This window comes from Pagrus major, chromosome 19 (genome assembly GCF_040436345.1).
Source record: "Pagrus major chromosome 19, Pma_NU_1.0".
Classification (NCBI taxonomy): domain Eukaryota; kingdom Metazoa; phylum Chordata; class Actinopteri; order Spariformes; family Sparidae; genus Pagrus; species Pagrus major.
In genome coordinates this window covers 174,248-195,046 of record NC_133233.1, presented here as the reverse complement: position 1 = coordinate 195,046, position 20,799 = coordinate 174,248, and the positions used below count along the sequence as shown (strand labels likewise).

The following is a 20,799-nucleotide window of genomic DNA, read 5'->3' as shown; positions in this document are numbered from 1 at the left end:
CCTCCGAATCCGGTCTTCTCTTGGCTGCCCTTGCAAACTAGCATACTCTTTATGTCGGCTTTCATAGTGACGACGCAGATTGTATTCTTTGAATACCGACACACTTTCTTTGCATACAAGACAAACTGCACGGTCCTTACACTGAATGAAAAAATAATTGCTGGTCCACTGTTCTTTAAAAACTCTGCACTCTCTGTCTACTTTTCGTTTACCACTAGCCATTTTGCTGAACACTGACAGTTCTCTGCGCATGCGCTGCCTGATCTCGCGAAAATTCGGAAAGTATGAATAGTTCATTTTTATAACTAAGTATCAATTTTAATTAATAAATTCAACACAATACAAGGTGCAGACATATTATCATTTGCCAAAAAGCAATTTTAAACAGTATGCCATAACCACTTTTGGGGATTGCCTCATAGGGCCGGTTCAAATGGTGGGGGGGTGGGGGGTGGGGGGGCCGGTCAGGGGGGGGGGGGGGGGGGGGACCCCTGATCTTGAGTGTCATGGTAGCACGGAAAATTTCCATGCCAGACTCAGTTTGCCATAAACTAGCTGTAGCTTCTTAACTGGATCGGTACACACCAGCGAGCAGAGGTGAGACCAAGTCATTGTTTTGCAAGTCACAAGTTAGTCTAAAGTCTTTGCCTTCAAGTGCCGAGTCAAGTCCCGAGTCAAGACAGGCAAGTCCCGAGTCAAGTCCAAAGTCAAGACCAATAAGTCTCAAGTCAAGTCCCAAGTCCTACCGTTTGAGTTTCGAGTCTTTTCGAGTCCTTTTAACAACAGAGAAACAACAGAGATTTACACAGATCATGTATGCTTTTAAAATCTGTATATATTTATCAAACCTTTTTTTGCAGGAACATTGTTCAAACACATTTGAAATAAACAAATGCAAATGCAATTTCCACAGAAAGCACTGACATTGTATTTCCATAGCTTATTGCACTATAATTAGCTGCACAGCAGTTTCCGCCCTGTATTGTATTGAACGCATATAATTTTGCATAACAGTTTTCACCTTCAACTAGACAGGTGCTTTAAATATAGCCTTAACCTTTTCCAAACATGGCATCACTTAAAAAGAAAAAAAAAAAAAAAAGATTTCCTCAAGATTCAAGTGTCCTGACTTTCCAAAAGTGTTTGTTTCTGTCTCAAAAGACCCTCATTTTTGTAAAACACTCTTCAACTTAAAACTTAAATTTAGCCTTAAACTAAAAACCATGTCTTCACCCTCAAACAGGTATTTGGATGAAGTGAGCATCACAAAAACAGTTAAATGTTACTTTTCCAAATATGTCACCACTTTCTAAAACATATTTTTGACTCATTTCAAAAGCTAAGTGTAACCTTAACCTTTTCAAACATGTCACCACTTTATAAAAGATATCCTCACTCAAAAAAAATGATCTTAATAATCTAGTGAGTGTATGTGTGTGTGTGTATATGTGTGTGAGAGTGAGTGTATTTGTGAGAGTGTGAGTGTGAGTGAGTGAGATTGGAAGGGGACTGGATTGGAAGTGTCATGAACATGGCAATGAACAGAGTTGTGCTTTTCTATGTCAGGGCCCTATGCTGCATTGCATTTGCAGAAGATCAAATTGGCCAAAAGGTTGTCAGTCATTTGTGCACGATGGGGACGTAGTATGATGCCACCGTGGCTGAAAACTCGCTCCACTGGAGCACTAGAGGCAGGCACTGCCAAGACTCTGATGGCCACTCGGAAGAGTGAAGGAAGATTCTTCATGTTCAGTGCCCAGAACAAAAGTGCGTTCTGTCCTTCGGCTATGTCTAGGTAGTGACTTAGCTGTAGTGCTGGAGTGGTCCCAACATCCTTCTTCTGCCTCTTATGGTATGCAGCAAACAGCCCTTCTCCTTCTCCAAGGTCTTCTTGCTCTTCTTCGTCAACCAGAGACACGGGTTGCTCAGTCTCTGCTGCATCTTGCAGGATCAATTCTGCAAAAACATTTAACAACAACAGCAGAAACAAAAGAACCCTTAATACCATTGGTGTTGGTGATACAGTGTTAGACTGAAAAATGCAATTATTGATGCTGTTAATTAGATTAGACTATGAGGAAAAGAGTTGCATTGAAGTCAATAATATTTACCTTTAACTCTTTGTGCCACCTCTGCCTTGATGTCACGATTGACCAGAACATGGGGCTCCACCCACAGCAGAGAAAAGGCTGGATCCAAGGTGGCTGCTTTGAGGTAGACTTGGTCTGAAAAGGGGGCAGGTTGGTCACAGATTCTTTCGGCTGTGTGTGAGCCTTTGAAGTGATTGCAGGCCAAGAGATTCGTTTTTAGCTGTATCCTCGTTGTCTCTCTCTCTATCCAGTGGACAGTGACACCAAGGAATCCCCTCATCTTACGATCAGACCAGATGTCCACAGTGACTGAAACATGCTCAGCGTTGCTCAATTGAGTTTTCAATCTTGAACGTCTCTTCTCAGCGAGGCTCTCGGTTTTTGATGTCAATGTTCTGCGACACACTGGGCTGTACTTACTGTCAACTACTGTCAGAAAGTGCCAAAAGCTCTTGTTTTCCACAATAGACAGGGGAAAGTTGCAATCAATGATTAAGTCGGACAGTATTGCATTGGTAATAGCCTTCTGTTGTGGATGACTCATGCTGTAGTGCCCTACACGAATGTCCAAGAATTGTGAGATTGAAGGCTGTTGTGGTTCATCTATGATGCTTTTATTCATCTGGTATTCTTCAAATCTGTAAATGGTAAGCATATCAAACAGATGTCAGAAAATCCCTTTTAGCCACACATAAATTGCATTGAAACTATCTCCTCATATATCAATTATAACATTGTTTTAACATTACATTGATAAAATAAATTTCATTATCAGTGTACACTTACTATAATAATAATATTTTACTGCTTTACCTTGCCATGAAACAGCCCTTTCCGACAGGAAACTTAAGTATGCTAGTTAATTCACTCTCTACAGCACACCAGATTCCATTGGCAAAAACAGCAATTTTACCTGCATCACACAGAAATGGCTGGTTTACTGCTGGCTATTCTATGTCTTCATGATAGTTCAGCTTAGTTGTGATTTACCTAAATAACATGACCTAATGAGGCAGCAGTAGACTAGCAGCTAGCAACTCCTGTGTGCTGCAAAGTAAAATGGCCATTTTTGTCAATGGAATGAAATGGAGAGAATGAGATATACTTAGTTTTCCTATTGTCTGGCAGCAAGCTAAAATGGTACACATATTCTTAAAATAAAGTACATTAGCAGCTAAACTGACCTTGATTTGATTAGGCTTGCTTAAGTTTTGCTGCTGGCAGCAGTTTACTGTGTATGATCCACTGACTAGCTGCTAAGCACATACAATCTCACTTCAAAAAAATCTTAAACTATCCTTTTACCATATAAGTAAGGAGAAGTTCACTATTTTGCACTTTGAGCCCAATTTCTGGTTTGTATGGGATGAAATAGTATGTTTGACAGACATTTTGACGATTGGTCCAGTCTTGAGCATTTAGTTAATTTAGAATCACCCCCATGCTTCAGATATGGGCATTCAGCGGTCCTTAAATCAACCCTAAACGTTCGTTTTCAAAAGACGTGCAACTCACAGAGTGGTTAACTGCTAATGGTATTCGTTAATGTTCCAAAACGAGTGTCTTTTTAACGAAATACAGTTTCTGTCGTGCCTGTAGCGAAAAATTCTGAAGTAGGGGGTGATTCTAGCCAAACGCTTGAGACTAGACCAATTGTCAACATTTCCGTGTCACTCTATTTCATCCAAGACTAGCAGCTACACAGAAAGGGAGCTCAAAGTGCAAAATAATGAACTTATCCATTAATGAACCCACTGGAGATACAGTTTGCCGTGTTTGTAAGCCAAGGTGACGTTACAGTCTCGTTGAGCTAGCTAGCAAGCAAGATTTTACTTAGCCAATAAGCTAGTGTTGGCTTTCATTCAAAACTTACTGTTCTTTGTGCAACTTCAAATGTCGAACGAAGTTGGAGGTTGTCGCGTCTCCGTCTGTAATCTTCGACCCGCATGTTTTACAGACTGCAATTCGTTTTTGTAGACCACTTCATAGTTTTTAAAGCCAAATGAAACTACAGTTGGTATCATTTTTGCCTACTGGCGCGTTGTAGTATGTTCCCCTTCATGGTTTTCCAGTACTCTGATTGGTTCGATGCTGTCAGCTCGAAACAACGTGGATCTAATTTGATTGGATGTCGTGCCGCACACACATCACGAACACAGGTGCAAAGAGAGAGAGAGCGGTCCATGTCAACATACTTTTTAATCTTTTTTTTCGGGGAAAGTAGCAAGTCTTTTCAAGTCAAGAGGGTCAAGTCCAAGTGAAATCACGAGTCACTGATGTTAAAGTCCAAGTTGAGTTGCAAGTCTTTTTAGATTTTTTCGAGTCGAGTCTAAAGTCATCAAATTCATGACTCGAGTCTGACTCGATTCCAAGTCACGTGACTCGAGTCCACAACTCTGCCAGCGAGAATCAACATACCCACATGCCTGCAGGATCATTCGATCCATCTTTCTCCACTTGTTGCCATACACACGTTGCCCCTCCTTGTTTGTCATGTTCAGCACCACCTTTTCAATAGGCTTGGGCAGAAACAGGTCAAAAGTGGGCTTTATGTCTTCAATACGAGACCTTGCATATGCGGTTGGACCATGGTAGTTTCTCTCTCTCTCTCTCTCTCTCTCTCTCTCTCTCTGCTGTCAACATGCGTCCTCCGTCACTGGGAGGGATGGAAGACCAGATCAATGTTTCATCCTTTGACTGGAAATATTCTTCTATCTCAGCTGGGTCCTCCCCCTCAGATTCTTTCTCATCAGTTGATTTTTCCTCTTCATCATCACAAGTGCAGTCCTCCACTTCTGACACTTCTTCCATTTCAGCTTCAGATTTTACCTCATCATCATGTTCATCATTTCCTTCACTTCATACCCTTCTTCCATTTCTGCAGCAGGCGATGTGGGGGCTTCTTCAGAGGAAGAAGTAGCATGTGTTCCGTATGTTGGATCTATCACCTCATCATTATTTCAAGTTCAAGTTCAAGTTACTTTATTAGTACCCAGAGGTAGATTTTGTTTGCAGTAGAGTCCTCATACACACATATGGAAAAAACAGACACATATCACACATCATCCAACTTAAAAATTAAAAAGTTCTTACACGTCCAGATCATACTAAGATATTGAAGTGAACTACAATACTAATAGTAAAAAGAAAATAAGTAAGTAAATAAAATAAATACAGCAAGGAGTAAATAAAAGCAATAATCATCTGTGCAAAATACAGCTATGCATGGATTAAAGCAAAAAAAAATCTTTTGACTGAAATGTATTTTCGAGCTGTAGCCAAGTCATATTCCCAATTTGTAATTTGTGAAACATGTTACAGGGCACGTTACTTGACACGTGCTAAAAAAATAAGCTAAGATTTACAGCCTCACCCCACACCATGTTCTCTAATGCAGACATAAAGTTTAAATATTTGACCAACAGTGTGTTACAGGAGGATGATCTGAACAGCTGTTCCATTCACACTTAAAATGTTTTTTGTCTTTTCAATGTAATTTTCAATCTATGAAATCAAACTGTCTTTACTCTTCCGAATAATCAACCATCTACAGAGCTTTTCAGTACGCTATTTTTCTACTTCTTCTTCTCATCATCATCATTATCATTAATTATTATTATTATTATTATTATTACTACTACTACTAATAATAATAATATTGTTTAAAGTGAGCCTCTTATTGTTTAACAGAAAAATACATCATACAAGCAGCAACTTTTGCAGCCTTGTCAGTCTGATGGTGAGTTATCACCTTTCTGTCATCACTAACATACTGTTAGTAATCAAAGAAGCTCTGAGGCTTTGTTATATGTTATAATACAAGATTTCAGCATTGAGCTACAATCAGGCAGCGTTCCTGTAACCATGGTAACTCACGGTGCCAGAGGGGAGGGAGAGACGCTGAATGAAGCCGTTTACACAGATACACTGCAGACAAAGTCCAGACTATAGTTGTTATTTCACACATGTAGCACACAACAGGAGACTCTCCATGTCAGACGAGTTCTCACGTGTTGACTAAACTCAAAAACTAATTGATAATTGGTCAGGCGTGCACACACTGTTAACGATACCCACCACTAATGAATTGTTGTTTTAACTTTTTAAGGTAAGTATGAATTGTTGTTTTTAACTTTTATGGTAAGTATGAACAGAGTATGCAAGGTTAAAATCTCATATCGAGCAGGCTCTACATTAACCTGCACAGGCACATTAGAACTGTACATTCATCAGATCAGTTGGAAGTGAATCTGCTACTAATGAAAGTGCCAGTTTGTCTGCTGCATCTATTGCTGCTGCTGCAGTTGTAACCCAGCTGTAGTTTCAGTCAGCTGATGTTTTCAGTTAGTATCGTTTTGTGTAGTGCCCTTTAGACGGTGTCATATTACGACAGTGTTACGACAGCCAATAGTATGGTGCTTCTGGTAGGGATCGCGGGCTCAGAAGATCATTATTGCTGTGTATTGCCGTGTGTCCTGCTCGTCAGTGCTCTGTATTAGCCTGCCTTCATTTCATTTATAAATACGATGTTTCCTTGCTAGTGGGTCGTCATTGGAGCAGAGACTGTGCTTTTCCTGTGGCTACTGGGAGAACAGCTGCCGCCTGCCACCTCTTGGACCCCGTCTGATATTTTCAGGCAAAACATCACACTGCACTTCACATATAGATCTCTATATAACTTTTATTTTTTTGCTGGCCAGTACTAAACATATTTTGTTTTGCTAACGACAATTAAAAGGAAAAACAAAGGCTTCCTTTCATTTTGAATTGAAGACCGTCCGGTATTGAATTATTCTCGTGGGTTGAGAAAGGGACTCCCAATTCAAACAGACAAGGAGCATCTTGTCCGGTGCCTTTGTAAAGAGTAAAAATAATAATTACATTGTTTATAGAGAACGTAAACAATCATTTGTTTTCAGAAAAGAAAGAAAGAGGGAAATATATTTGTGTTTTATTTTAATTTTAATCTATTGATAAAGAGTTAAGGTCATACAGTTGTGGTTGTATGTTGATCGTAATGTATATTTCTATGGTTTCCACTTCTAGCATTTGTAGCATTTCAGTTCAGAAATTGAAAATTGTGAATAAAACTGGATAGGTAGTAAACTGCTACCATAACCCTGGTTAAATTCCACTTAGTGGTTACACAGTGTCTACACTACACCACCACAACCCAGAGCTCTATAAGACAGTTTGTGCAAAAGGCTATGTACTTAAAAAAATATTTTTTGTAGCACTCTGTTCCATGTTGAGTATAATAAGCCATATAAATAATAAATCACCCATTCTTGAGAATTGTGACAAAACCTTATTTTGTTTTTTTTTATTTTTAACCTTCAATCATGCTTGGAAGATATATTTAAAAGATCAAAGTCTTGGCTATTAAACCTTTTAATGGGCCAACCACCCAGTGATTTAATTTTTTCTTAAATAGCATTTTTTGCAGCTGAGGACTTGAACTTTGTCAACTCCGCCAGGCACACAAAAAGTCATAGTATTATAATATAAAACATTAAGGAAATGTTTGATGATTTTTGTTGTATTAAATACAAGATGATTTAATTAGCTGTATAATAAAAATGTTTAATATTTTCTTATTCAAGAAATAAATACCATTATAATGTTGCCAACTTACAATTTTTGTTGATAATGTCATTTGTCTTCGCGATAAACAACATATAATTTTTTAACACAAAGGACACACATTAGGTGTACCAAAGACACTTTTTATTGACATGAACTCATTTTATAAACCATTATGAACATATATTTCATGAATATCACAGAAAAAGTCCGTCTGACGGAGGTGACTTCTCTATGACAGAGTTGACAGCCAACTGACGGAGTTGACGCATATGAAACATAATAGTATACAAACCTTAAAAACTGGAAGCACACAGAAAGCCATTCCAAACATGATTGAGAACATGATTGAGAAACTTTGTAACCAAACTGATCAACTTTCAAACTAAATAACAATAACTGTGAAAGACCTATTTTCCCCTGAATTAAACAGCCACCATTTATTACAACTAGGGATGGGACGACATATCTAAATTCAATATTGCAATACAAAAATGTAAGGACATATATAGGTCAGAAAATTGGATGGGGATAGTATCTGTGATTTTCTGCGCCAGTAACCATAAATGGGACATTTGACTATCATAATTTAAGAAGCCCTCCATGCAAATTATATGATTTATACTTTGTAATGACATTTTGAAATTGTGTACATTGTAGCAAGACAATGCCATTGCTTGAAAGATTTGTGGCTCAGAAATAAAGAAACATATCTGACATTGACATTGGACATTGGCCTGTGTAACAAAACTGTTGCTGTTTAGTCACCAGGAAGCAGATGGCTAATGTGTTCACATTCTATGAAGTCCATTACATCTGGAGAAATGCTATACATTTCCCTTGTTCGACTGAGACGCATAGGAGCTGCATTTCCCACCAGGTTAACAAGAACATCTTTAACTGGGCAAAGGCATTCATCTCCCCTGCCATGTTGAGGTGTGAATTTCTCATTGGGGCCATGGGGATGCAGGAATTCCACTCTCACATCCTGGTTTTCACCATCCACAGAAACAGCTCTGGCCAACCACCAGTGCTCTTCATAAACTACTGCCATCCAGTCCCCAGGTTTAATACTCTCAGCAGTTATTCCTGTGGATGTGCCCTCAGGGCCTGATGGTGGCTCTTCTTCCTCCAGAAAAACATGATTATGCGATTGCATAATTCAACGCATAATCAGCCAAAGTCCGCACATTTATGCAGGGGCCGCATTTTTTTCAAAGACGCCACACTTTGGCCGCATAAATCTCCGATTTCCGCGCAAAATGCGCAAAATATGCAGGGCTTGCATGATTTCATAATCCCCGCATTTTCGTTGCAAAAAAGTCACATATATCTTCGCAGAAAGTTGAAAAATGTTGCGTTTACTTCACACAAGAGCAGCCATTTTCCTCCTGTTGCCTTGGGAACGTTATGAAGTGAAGTCATCAGAAAGCTGAGAACTTAATTACTCCCAGCACTTTCTGTGATGTAGTATGCTTGCTTATCATAGGAAGTCATTAGAAATGACTCTTTACATTAAGGTAGTAGCCTAGTGAGCCTAGTAACAGAGTGTTGGGGGAATCACTTTTTTTCTTCTTCATCAAACCGCAGTTTTTGCAAGTTCCCGCAATTTTTGCAAATTCCCACAATTTCATCGCATAAAATTGCATAAATATCCTGCATATTCCATCGCAAACATGCCGCATAATCAAAGATTTTTGCCCGCAACAATCACAAAAAAACTCCGCATTTTTCTGGAAGGACTGACATTTTCTTTGGGGGCTGCAGAATATCTCTGGTTATTCATGCTGCCTCTCTCAGTGCCTAAAGCAAAACAAACTGGACTGAAACAGTGACACATTCTTGGTTTACTGCAGAAACATGTCAATTCTCTGTACCAGAGACTCTTTTGATTTGGGATGACCTGGTGAATCTTTCTTGTTGCAGGCAAAGGTTTCAGGTTAGGAGGAAGGACTTTGTCGAACCTCTCCATTTCTTGTCCATCAGTGAGGTAGAGTAGTACATTGTTAAGGCTGTTGGAAAACTTGTCATGGAACTGCTTGGCATTGACAATGTCATGTCCTCTTAAAACCAGACTGTCAGCTGCCCTCTTCACTGCCCCTCTAATTCCATCTGGAGCGCCCTTTCCGTGTGAAGTTGGAAAAAAGTTCCACGTTGCCCTTTTAAACCTCAATTTCAGAGGAATGTCACTGAGGAGGATGAAATTTTTCTTATTCTTGTATTGCTTGCTTGGACCATCTGACCAGAAATGTACTGTATCAACTGATGGATGTGCCCTCTGTATCTCTCTCAGTACAGGATCCATGTAGGCCCAAATGGATGCAGCATCTTGGCGTTTAGAGTCAGAGATTGTGCTGAATCCTGACTTTGCTTCCTTTGTGTAATACATACCAGTATGTGAATTTAACAGAGGTAAGTTCTGTCCGAAATGGCATGCCTGGACTTCAGCATGGTACTCGCATTTCCATGCCTCTGAAAAATCAGTGTGTACGATGACTTCGTTCTCTTTGCACATTTGAATCAGGTTGCGGTATTCTTGTGACTGGTTCCGGACAAGACACACGTGTTGTGGTTTTACTTTTGAGTTTTTCCTCATATAATTGTATGAGCTCTGAGAGCTTGCCTTCATGAGTTATCATTATTGTTGAGGTGTATGTTTCATCTGCTGTTGACTGTCGCACTCTTTCCCATTGTCTCCAGTGAACATTAGTTGCTTCATGTTCTGGGAGCAGCAATGTCTGCTTGTTTACACAGCGTGTACATTTTCAAAGGAGGCAGGACTCAGTCGCTGGTGTGCAACACACCAATTTAAAACTATCCTCCAGTTTTGCTGAATCCACAACCCCCGACTATTTCAGCACCTCCAACATTAAAGCTGCATTCTCATGAAGTTTACATAGGCATGTATGAAAGGGCCTTAAGGCACAAAAGGATGAGCAGCTGAGTTTTACTGTAGGGTTGCTTGTGGTGAATTCCTTGTGTAGGTTTATCATGCTGTCCATCAAGATCATCCTCTGATGCTTTACTTTGTTCCTTGTTATGGTGTCTTGTTCGTCTGTTGTAATCCGGGCAGAGTTGTGGAAGAAGTCTTGAACGTCTTTGGTGATGACCTGGAGGTATCTTGCTTGTTTTGCCTTGGTTTGTTTTTTGTTCAGAGATTTACAAGATATTCCAAACTGTTGGATCTTGTGGAAAATGCGATATTTTGTCAGAATTTTTCCTGATAAGGTTAATGCTTGTTTCCTGGGTGGAGTTTTGTGTTTGCTTGCGGAGAACTCATTTACCAAAGCATGGTGGAAAAGAAGGGTACTCTTAATTGAGGGATTTCTCAAGTCACTTCCGCTAATCATCTTCTCAGTCATGGTTTGTGGAGAGTTTATGACACATTCGGATGCATGCTTCGCTCGTAATTTAATTGAAAATAAAGTACTGATTTCAAACACATTATTCAATTATTAAAGAGAACTGAGAGTTATGTCACCTCCGTCAGCACAGATGTCAACTCCATAAGATGCAATATCTGACGGAGTTGACGTCTTACGGTGTTGACGAAATGTCACTTTTTTTCACTTCACAGCATAGTTGTAGTGAGTAGCCATTTTATTTTTGAAAGATGCTAAGAGTTCTCTTAATGCTAATCAAAATACACCTTTTTAAACCACAATTCATATTCTGTTTTGATTTAGAAGGGCAACTGAGTTGACCTGTTATGGTTGAGACACACCTGATAGCAATATTATTTCATGAATTTATCAGAAAATAGTGCCTAAACAGCATTCCCGCCTTTTTTTGAAACCAGGAAGTGAAACAGGGGTCCTTAGGATATAGCTGACCGTTTTTATGCCTGATTAAATTATGCTTTTGTAGAAATCTGGAGTTGACAAAGATCTGAGACACAACTTTAAAGGGCCAACATTTTTTAACAAAAAGTATATTTTTAAACAAAGATGATTATAATAGTACATTTGACATCTATGTTATCAGTAGGTGCTGTTATTTTTAGATTTTGAAGACTTTTATGATTAATATTTTATTGGGATTTTTGAATATCACACATTACAAGTACACATGTGGAAAATGTTGGTTACGAAACAATGTTGAGACTTGTATACAGCAAGTAAACAAATAACTATGTTATACAATGCTTGCACTCCAGGAAAAGGAGAAAAACAACCAAAAAAAGCGAGACGAGCAATCTAACAAAGGATAAAACAGGACAGCACAACAGCAATACAATAAAATTAATTAATTAATTAATTTTTTTTTAAAAAGGGGGGGGGGGGGACTAAGAATAATAACAGATCATAACGTGTAACATGCTCAGCGATGCTAGGTGTCATGTTCAGATTGGCTACCATATCTCCTACACAGGTTCTTTCATATTGGACAAGTATCATTCCCATTTCAAATTGAAGCCTTCCACTCTGTTTATTAGCCTGTATGATAGGCCCTCCAGTGCAGCCAGTCTGGCTAAGTGCAGCATTTCAGCATTTCAAAACCATTAAGTAATACACTGAAGCTTCATGACGTCTACCAAAAATTTTCATTATTTGTGTGAGGAAGCTTACAGTGGGGGCAGGTGTTGAAAGAGACCCGAATGTGTGCAACAGCAGGTGTCTGAGTTGTAAGTACTCGAAAACTGATTCTGGGGTAGGTGGAGTTGTGTCTTGATATCAGAATAGGACTTGAGTTGACCCCAGTATATAGGTCTCCAAGGGCCAGGATTCCCCTGTCGACCCATGACTTCCAGAGAAAAGGTGATTTCCCTATGCAGAGTTTAGGGTTGGTCCACATGGAGGCTGCAGTGTGGAGGTTTGCATCAAAATCGAATATGAACGCCATTCTTTTCCATACCCACTGTAAGTGTGAAATAATAGGATGACTCTGTGCCTCTAATGAAAGCTTAGTGGTGATATAATGCATAGGAGGGAGTGGATTACACAAAGGGCTTTCTAGACCAAACCACGGGGGTGCTCTCTCAGGAGGTAGCGCCAAGTGCGCCAAGTGTCTCAGGCTGAATGCATAATGATAGAAAAGCAAATTCGGGACCCCCAGTCCACCTTGATCCACTGGCCTCGGTAATTTTTTCAAGCTTAATCTGGGTCGCTTATTGTTCCATAGGAATGTGTTGCACAGCCTATTAAACTACTTAAAATATTTTGGGGGATCTTCATTGGTAGTGCCTGTAATAGGTAATTAAATTTGTAGGTGCAGTTCATTTTTATCACATTGACCTTGCCCCAGAGGTAAAAGTAATAGTCGAGACCACTGTTCTATATCAATCTTAAATTTGTTCAGAAGGGGCTCAAAATTAACCTGGACCAAATCATTCAACGACGGGGGGAAAAGGATGCCTAAATATTCAATACCTGATTGGGGCTAAGTGAAATCACCAGGTTGGAATAAGGTCTTGGGGCAGTAGGGAGTCAGAGGAAGAGCCTCTGATTTGGCCCAGTTCACTTTCTATCCAGATAATTTAGAAAACAATTTAATGGTTTTGAACAGAGCAGGGAGAGAGCGTTCTGGCTCTGTTATCAGGACCAAGGCATCATCCGCGTAAAGCATCAGTTTATGACTACTACTGCCTACTTGGATACCTGGAAAGTCAGGGTCTTTACGAATAGCCGCTGCTAGAGGCTCCAACGCCAGTGCAAAAAGTAAAGTGCTCAAAGGGCAGCCCTGCCTAGGGCCTCTATGGAGCTCAAAGGACTGTGAGATTATGCTATTCGTTATCACTGAGGCCTTAGGCTTGGTGTATAGAAGATTTGACCCAGCTAATAAATATCCTGCCAAAACCAAAAGCTTCCAGGGTGGAGAACAAATATTGCCACTCCACCCTGTCAAATGCCTTTTCAGCATCCAAAGAGAGGGCAGCAGCAGGGGAGGCGCATTTTGAGAGGTCCACATGATGTCAATCAAACGTCTAATATTATCAGCTGAGCTCCGAGTGCGAAAAAAGCCTGGTCGGGGTGAATCAGGTTGGTTATCACCTTATCTAACCTTACAGCTAGAATCTTAGCAAGAATTTTACTGTCACAGCCAATCAAACTGATTGGTCTATAGCTTCTACAGTCTAGCGGATCCTTATCCTTCTTTAAAATGAGAGAAATTAGTGCCCTTATCCAGTGCCTCACTATACATTTGCAGAAGTAGAGGGGAGAGTTCCTCAGCATACACCTTAAAAAATTCTGCTGTGAAGCCATCCGGGTCTGGCGCCTTGCTAGATGGAAGGCCTCTAATAACATCCACAATCTCCTCCCTAGTGATTGGCGCGTCAAGCAAATCTACCTGGTCCACTGATAAGGTGGGGAGAGTGAGGGAGGTCAGAAATGCATGCATCTCTTGCTGGTCAACTTGCGTTTCTGACGAGTAAAGCGTTGCATAAAACTCTCTGAATATCTTATTTATCTCTTTGGGATCCCGCGTAACAGCACCACCTTCTGTCCTAATTGCTGCTATTGTGCTCTGAGCCTCTCTCTGTTTAATGTATCTAGCCAGCAATCTTCCTGCTTTGTCGCCCTCTTCTAAGTATTCTTGCCTAGCTCTGAAAAGAGAGAACTCTGCCTTCTGAGTCAGAATGGAGTTAAGTTCATATTTTAGTCTGGTCAGATTAGTGAGATTTGAGGGGGTCATATTTTGCTTAAATACAGCTTCAGCGGCATAAAACTTCTTCTCCAAATTGTTTTATTATGTTAGATTTCTTTTTGAAAGAAGCATGTTGTGTTATATGACCTCTAATAAAGGCCTTGAACGCTTCCCATTCCACACCAGCAGATGGTGCTGACGCCAAATTAGTTTCTATAAAAAGATTAATTTGAGTCCTTAAAGATTCTTTGAAACTTAGGTCAAGCAAAAGGCTGGAATTGAGCCTCCACCTGGGGGATTTAGGGGTATTGCAAAAAGGGGTTACACAAAGAAACACAGGAGCATGATCTGAGAGAAGAATGCTACCGATAGAGCTAGATACTATGGAGGAGATACCAAATCCAGAAACAAAAAAATAATCGGTCCTAGAAAATGTATTGTGACGCGGGGAATAGAAAGTATAATCTCTTGTGGTTAATAACCGCCAGACATCAACTAGACCAGAAGCTTTGTCCATTTTGTGCATAATGGAGGCTGATTTGCATTGACGCTGTGATGGGGTGCTACGATCCAATATGTTATCCATAACCTGATTAAAGTCACCCCCCATCAAAATCGGGTAGTCTCCCATATCGTTGAGTTTACACTTTAGTTGCCCAAAGAATGTGAGATCATCAATATTAGGGGCGTAAACATTAGCTAATATTACTTTATGGCCCTGAATCTCAGCGAGAAGTAACAAAACCCGTCCAGCATCATCAATACTTTCCCTAATACATTTGAATTGCATTTGTTTGTGGACTAGAATTGCTACCCCCCTGCTATGACCATTCCAGCATGAGGCGGAGACATGACCAACCCAATCTCTGCAAAGCTTTCTAGATTCCTGAGTTAATAAGTGAGTCTCCTGCAGAAATGCTATATCACATCTTTTCGACTTAATAAATGTTATGACTTTTTTCCTTTTGATAGGGTGGTTAAGACCTTGCACGTTCCATGTCATTAGTTTCAAGGTCCTTCCTTTATCAGCCAGCATCATTATATTGGAGTAGGTCTAGTAACCGATGCATGTAGGGGATGTAACCTATCATTAGGAACCACCTTCGCTGAGCAACAAGCATCATGTACATGGGCAGGAAAAGAATTGGGGAAAAAGAAAAAAGAAAACAATATGACAGGAAAAAAAGATGTGTATACATATTGATACATGGTGCCCGTGAACTGCCGTCACCTGCAGGTGCTCAAAAAGCACCAAACCGAACACACAAAAAACTTGGTCCGTGACTTTGAACAGTCTAACAGCTCGCGAAGAGGGCAGTCATGCAGCTATAATTATGTAGCTAAAAATTAGTAAGGGCTACATCAGTACAAGAGCTGTGTAAGGGTCATAAGCAATAAACAGTCAAATATAACCAAAATACTTGAACAAGTTAGTTTTAAGTATCTCTCCACTCATCTAGTAATGTCTATCTGAGGCATATGTCTCCCCATTAAGCCCTTATCAGCTCTGGGTTGGTCTATAGTGCTAATGGAAATGGTGGGAAGGAACGGAAGAAGACAAAACAAAACAAATGTATTTCTCCACCCCAAAAACAGGTGAAATAATAAGTGGGTGAGTAATAAAATAAAGGTACACCAGTAAGTTCAGGGAGTGACATACATTACAGATATGCTCCCCCTACTATAGCAACTCTAATGCCAACAGTATAGACAAATAACAATCTGAATCAGAGCACAACCAAAAATGATAGGTATAATAAAAGCCATAATGCCTCCATCCAAAATAGTAAATGAAATATCTCTTTCATATTCAGATGTGTTTAACAGTGTAAATGAGAGACGTGTACAGTTCAACTGGATGGTTCTAGGTAACTTAAGGGCAGAATATGAATATGCTTTCACGGGAGCAGAGAGCGAATGAATTCCAGTGCTTTTTTGGGGTCTGTGAACTCACGTCTACCGTCCACCGTCCACCGTCCTCGGGGAGAGCACAGCTGGATACATCACGGAGAACTTGATCCGACGCTCGTGAAGCAGGCATTTGCATTGATTAAAAGCAGCCTGTTTCTCGGTGACAAGTTTGGAGTAGTCAGGAAAGACCATGATGTGATGCTTGTCCCAGTGCACCTTTCCCATCTTCCGCGCAGCTTCAGCGATCCGTTCCCTGTCCTGGAATCTCAGGAAACGAGCAAGGATCGGTCTAGGGGGCTGGCCGTCAGGTCTGCATCTGGCAAGGGCGACGTTTCAATCACATTTACGTGTCAGGATCTGGTTATTATAGACAAAGATTCAATATTTAACCGTCATGTATCATCACAGTAGCAGCGTTACATACGTTGGCAGCTGTAAACACTAATAAAAACATTATAAAAGTACATCCGGTGGTTTGGTGCCTACCTGTATACTGAACATGTAAGGAGTAGTTAACGTTTATAATCATCAGAGAACGTTACAGATGTTGTTTTTGGTTCCTATCTGTTTCCTGAATATATTCGTACGTGTGTGAATGTGTAAATGAGAGACATTAACTTATAGCACATTGTGGAAGGAGCTTTCTAAAGTTCACTCCATTCACTTGTATTAGTTCACGGGGCAGATCTGCCTCCTCCAATATGGCGGCGACGTCGACGTACGGTCCAGCGCTCAATGAGGCGTCTATGTATATATGTCTATGGCTCTGCTGCTCAGCTCTGCCAGGAGCATGCGTAAACACAGGGCAACGAGTGCCTTAAAGGGGAAGCATCATCACATTTCTTAAAGGCATTTTTTAAATCATTTCCATTAAATTATTGCCAAATCTGTGTTAAGTGGCTCTTAATGAAATGTATGCATTTTAATCCAAAAACACATTTATGCTTCTTAACAAAATAACCATATTTATGCTCTTAAAATAAATATTTATGTTGTATCTATTTTCCTTCTCTGGGCTGTGGACCATCTTGGATTACACTACTGTGGCGGTAAGTGAAGACCAGTTGTGTTCTACAAAGTGTTTTACCAAAAGAGTGTGTGCGTTTTTCTTTTTAGAAATATTATATCTGTGTTGGATGAACCTGGTAAGCATTGTATTACCTGTTTCACCAACATATTGCATTCCGCACTGTTTATGTAACCAATAAGTGGATTTACCAGGGTTATGGTAGCAGTATACTACCTATCCAGTTTATTCACAACTATTAATTTCTGGACTGAAATGCATCAACTTCATCTTCACAACACTTCATCAACACACAACCACAACTGCATGACCTTAACTCTTTATCACTAGATTGAAAAAACAAATAAAAACACAAAATATAGTTCCCTCTTTCTTTCTTTGTGGAAACAAATGATTGTTTACATTTCTGAACAATTCAACACCGGACGGTCTTCAACTCAAAATGAAAGGAATCATCAGTATTTTCACGATCCGCTTCCAAGATTGTAGGTAAGAACCCACAGGGAAGGAGCATGTCACGATGCAGGACCCGTTCTCTGCCCTCTCCATCCTCAGGCTTGACCACATAGACAGGGATACTCTCATCTGGCTGTTTGACAACAACATGAACAGTGGACTCCCACTTGTCTGAGATTTTGTGCTTCTTTCTGAGACTCAGGGTCCTTACAAGGACCCTGTCCCCCACTTCCAAAGGCAGAGCGGTCACTTTAGCATCCCAGTGCCATTTGTTCAACAGCTGCCTTTTCTCAGCATTTCTTGAAGCTAGCTCATATGCATGTCTCAGTCTTTTCTTCAGGTCACGCACATATTGTGAGTGCGTTTTGGGGTTGTGGCCTTGAGGGCTGATGCCCAAACATAGGTCAATGGGAAGACGCGGCTCTCTGCCGAACATGAGAAGAAAAGGAGCTTCCCCAGTCACATCATTTCTTGTACAATTATACGCGTGTACTAGGCGCCTAACATATTTCCTCCATTCCCCCTTCTTTTTCCCATCCAGAGTTCCAAAGAGATCAATCGTTCTGTTGAATCGTTCTACCGGATTCCCTCTTGGGTGGTAGGGTGTTGTGCGAGACTTGGAGATTCCAGCATGCCTACAAAGTTTTGCTACAACTTCTGACTCAAAACAGGCTCCTTGATCACTATGTAGTCTGCAGGGAAAACCATAGTGACTGATGAAGTTCTCCCATAACACTGTGGCAACAGTTTTGGATGTCTGGTCTCTTGTTGGATATGCCTGTGCATATTTTGTATAGTGATCAGTTATGACCAGTACATTTCTAGTGTCTCTTGAGTCAGGTTCTATTGACAGAAAATCTATACAAATCAACTCGAGGGGACCACTGACTTTGATGTTAACCAGTTTTGATGCCTTTTGCACTAGCTTTCCGTCTAACACATCTTTCACAGCTTTTACATTTTGTCTCAATGTACCTAGCCATTATCGGCCAATAGAATCTAGCTCTGGCTAGTTCCAAAGTTCTTTCAATGCCCATATGCCCCACTTCATCATGAACACCTTGTGACTGCTAGGTATGACAAGTTGATGAAAAGCTTCACCTCTTTGGTTGAGAACCCTGCGGCACAACACGCCATCCATCAAGGGTAGTTTTGATCGCTCTCGTAAGAGTAGGGCTACCTCCGGCCTCTCAGTTCTCATATCCATTGTCTCAGTGTCGATCCCACTTTCAAACATGTGAATAATTTGTGCTAAGGCAGCATCCTCTCTGCAAACAATGAGTGAGTGCAATCAAAGTAAGACACTAAGCATTTTTTACAGACAGCATACAGTACCTGTACCAAAGACAATGCCGGTGCCTACCTGAGACATGTAGCACACGCTGTTCAAGTTGCATACACCTCCACTTGAAATAAAATGGGGAGGGCTCCGGTTGTTAAGGGGAAGTATTTGATGAAAGCTTCCCATTGGTCCTTAGGTGGGACTTTCACAGATGGAGAACTGCAAGAAAAGAAAAGCACGTGTCGCCATCAGGTAGTTGTGATGTCGGACTGGCACCAATGAATGTCTTTAATATGGAACCATCCAAAGGATATGTGTCGAATCACAAACATGGCATTTTGGCTGAAGAGCTGCCTGATGTTGCATGCAAGGCCACTATTACTATTCCAGCTGATTTATATAACCCTACTGCAGCAGTCTTCATCCATCACAATATTTAAACATTCCACCAAAGAATCACGTATATAAATTCTTGATAGGAATGGCAGTGTTAGCTCTCTGAACAAGTTGGAAACTCTGTTGAAGGTGCCCAGCATAGTCATATCCATCAACGGGCAATACTGGATAATGGGTGACAGGACGCGCAAAGGCAAATTAGGGCTAGCAATGAAGGGAGTGTCAGGGTCAGCATGAAAGATATGTTTTGGCACTGTAGGACATGCAGAAGGAACAATATCAGGGTCAGTGTGACGGACGGTGTTGGGGTCACCATGTGGGACATCACTGGGGTCACCATAAGGGACATCACATGAGTCACCATGAAAGACATCACTGGAATCACCATGAGGGTCATTGTTGGGGTCAGAGTGATGGTCAGAGTCAGGGTTTGAATGGTGGTCAGAGTCAGGGATAGCATCAGAGCCAGTATTATAAAGAAGCACCCTCTGCTTCAAAGGTCCTTGATGTACCTCTAAGTGTTGCTGGTTGATGGCAGATGGCAAACTGAAAAGGTAGAGCAGAGAAAACTTGCTTCATGATAAGGTGTATGCCCACCATTGGCCCCGACCAATCCGCCTATCCCAGACTTTTGGCTCTTTATACTACAAAAATGGCTGAAAACATTTTGTGTTGACACACGAAAAATATAAATAATATAGGTGATGGAGCTTAGCCGCTAGCTAAAACATACAACATTATCCCAACAAACATCTTAATACACAGAATATTTAAACAGATAAGGTGGATGGCTTGGTTTAACAAAGATATTAATTGAACTTTAAAGGTCACAAATAGTGCTGCTTACCTGCAATAGTCACAGTAGAAGTGAGCACGGCATTCTCAAAGGCCCAAAATAACTCTCATGGGTGCCACCTAGTGGCTCAACTTTATACATCAATAAAATGTCAGAATGCAATTACTATTAAATACTTGGTTTCACTAATTTAGTTTACTAATGCACTGAAGCCCATGCCTTTTGCTTTACTTGCAGCTTTATTTGAGAGGTAAAATGATGATAATACAACACTTTTCTCACTATATGAGCTATTATTACAGTATGAGCTGTTATTACATTATGAGCGGTATCAATAAGGCTCTTAATGTAATAAGTTATTACATTATTACATTATGCGCAAAGCCCTTATTACGTTATACGGGTTAGGGTTAGGGTTTCATTACATTATGAGCCGATTATTACATTATGAACTTTTATTACATTTAAATTATTACATTATGAGCCGTTATTACATTATGAGTTGCTACAGCACCGAAACTGGCAATGTTTACCTTTGGTCTCTGGAGGACGTCCCCGCGGCCTGGCATGTACCAGACGGCAGATTTCGGCCCGCTTACTCCCTGATTTTCTTACAGCTGTGTCGTAGAAGAGAGGGGGAAAAGGAAAACAGAGAGAGAGGGAGAGAAAAGGA

General features: G+C 40.5%; 1 long non-coding RNA gene across 1 annotated transcript; it reads right to left on the bottom strand.

The window, feature by feature from the left end:
* Positions 1-13,179: 13,179 nt before the first annotated feature.
* Positions 13,180-20,332, bottom strand: LOC141014220 (uncharacterized). Its single transcript, XR_012180483.1, has 3 exons — positions 19,016-20,332; positions 18,754-18,920; positions 13,180-16,526 (listed from the first exon to the last, which is right to left on the bottom strand). It is a non-coding gene; the product is annotated as an uncharacterized lncRNA (long non-coding RNA).
* Positions 20,333-20,799: the final 467 nt, after the last annotated feature.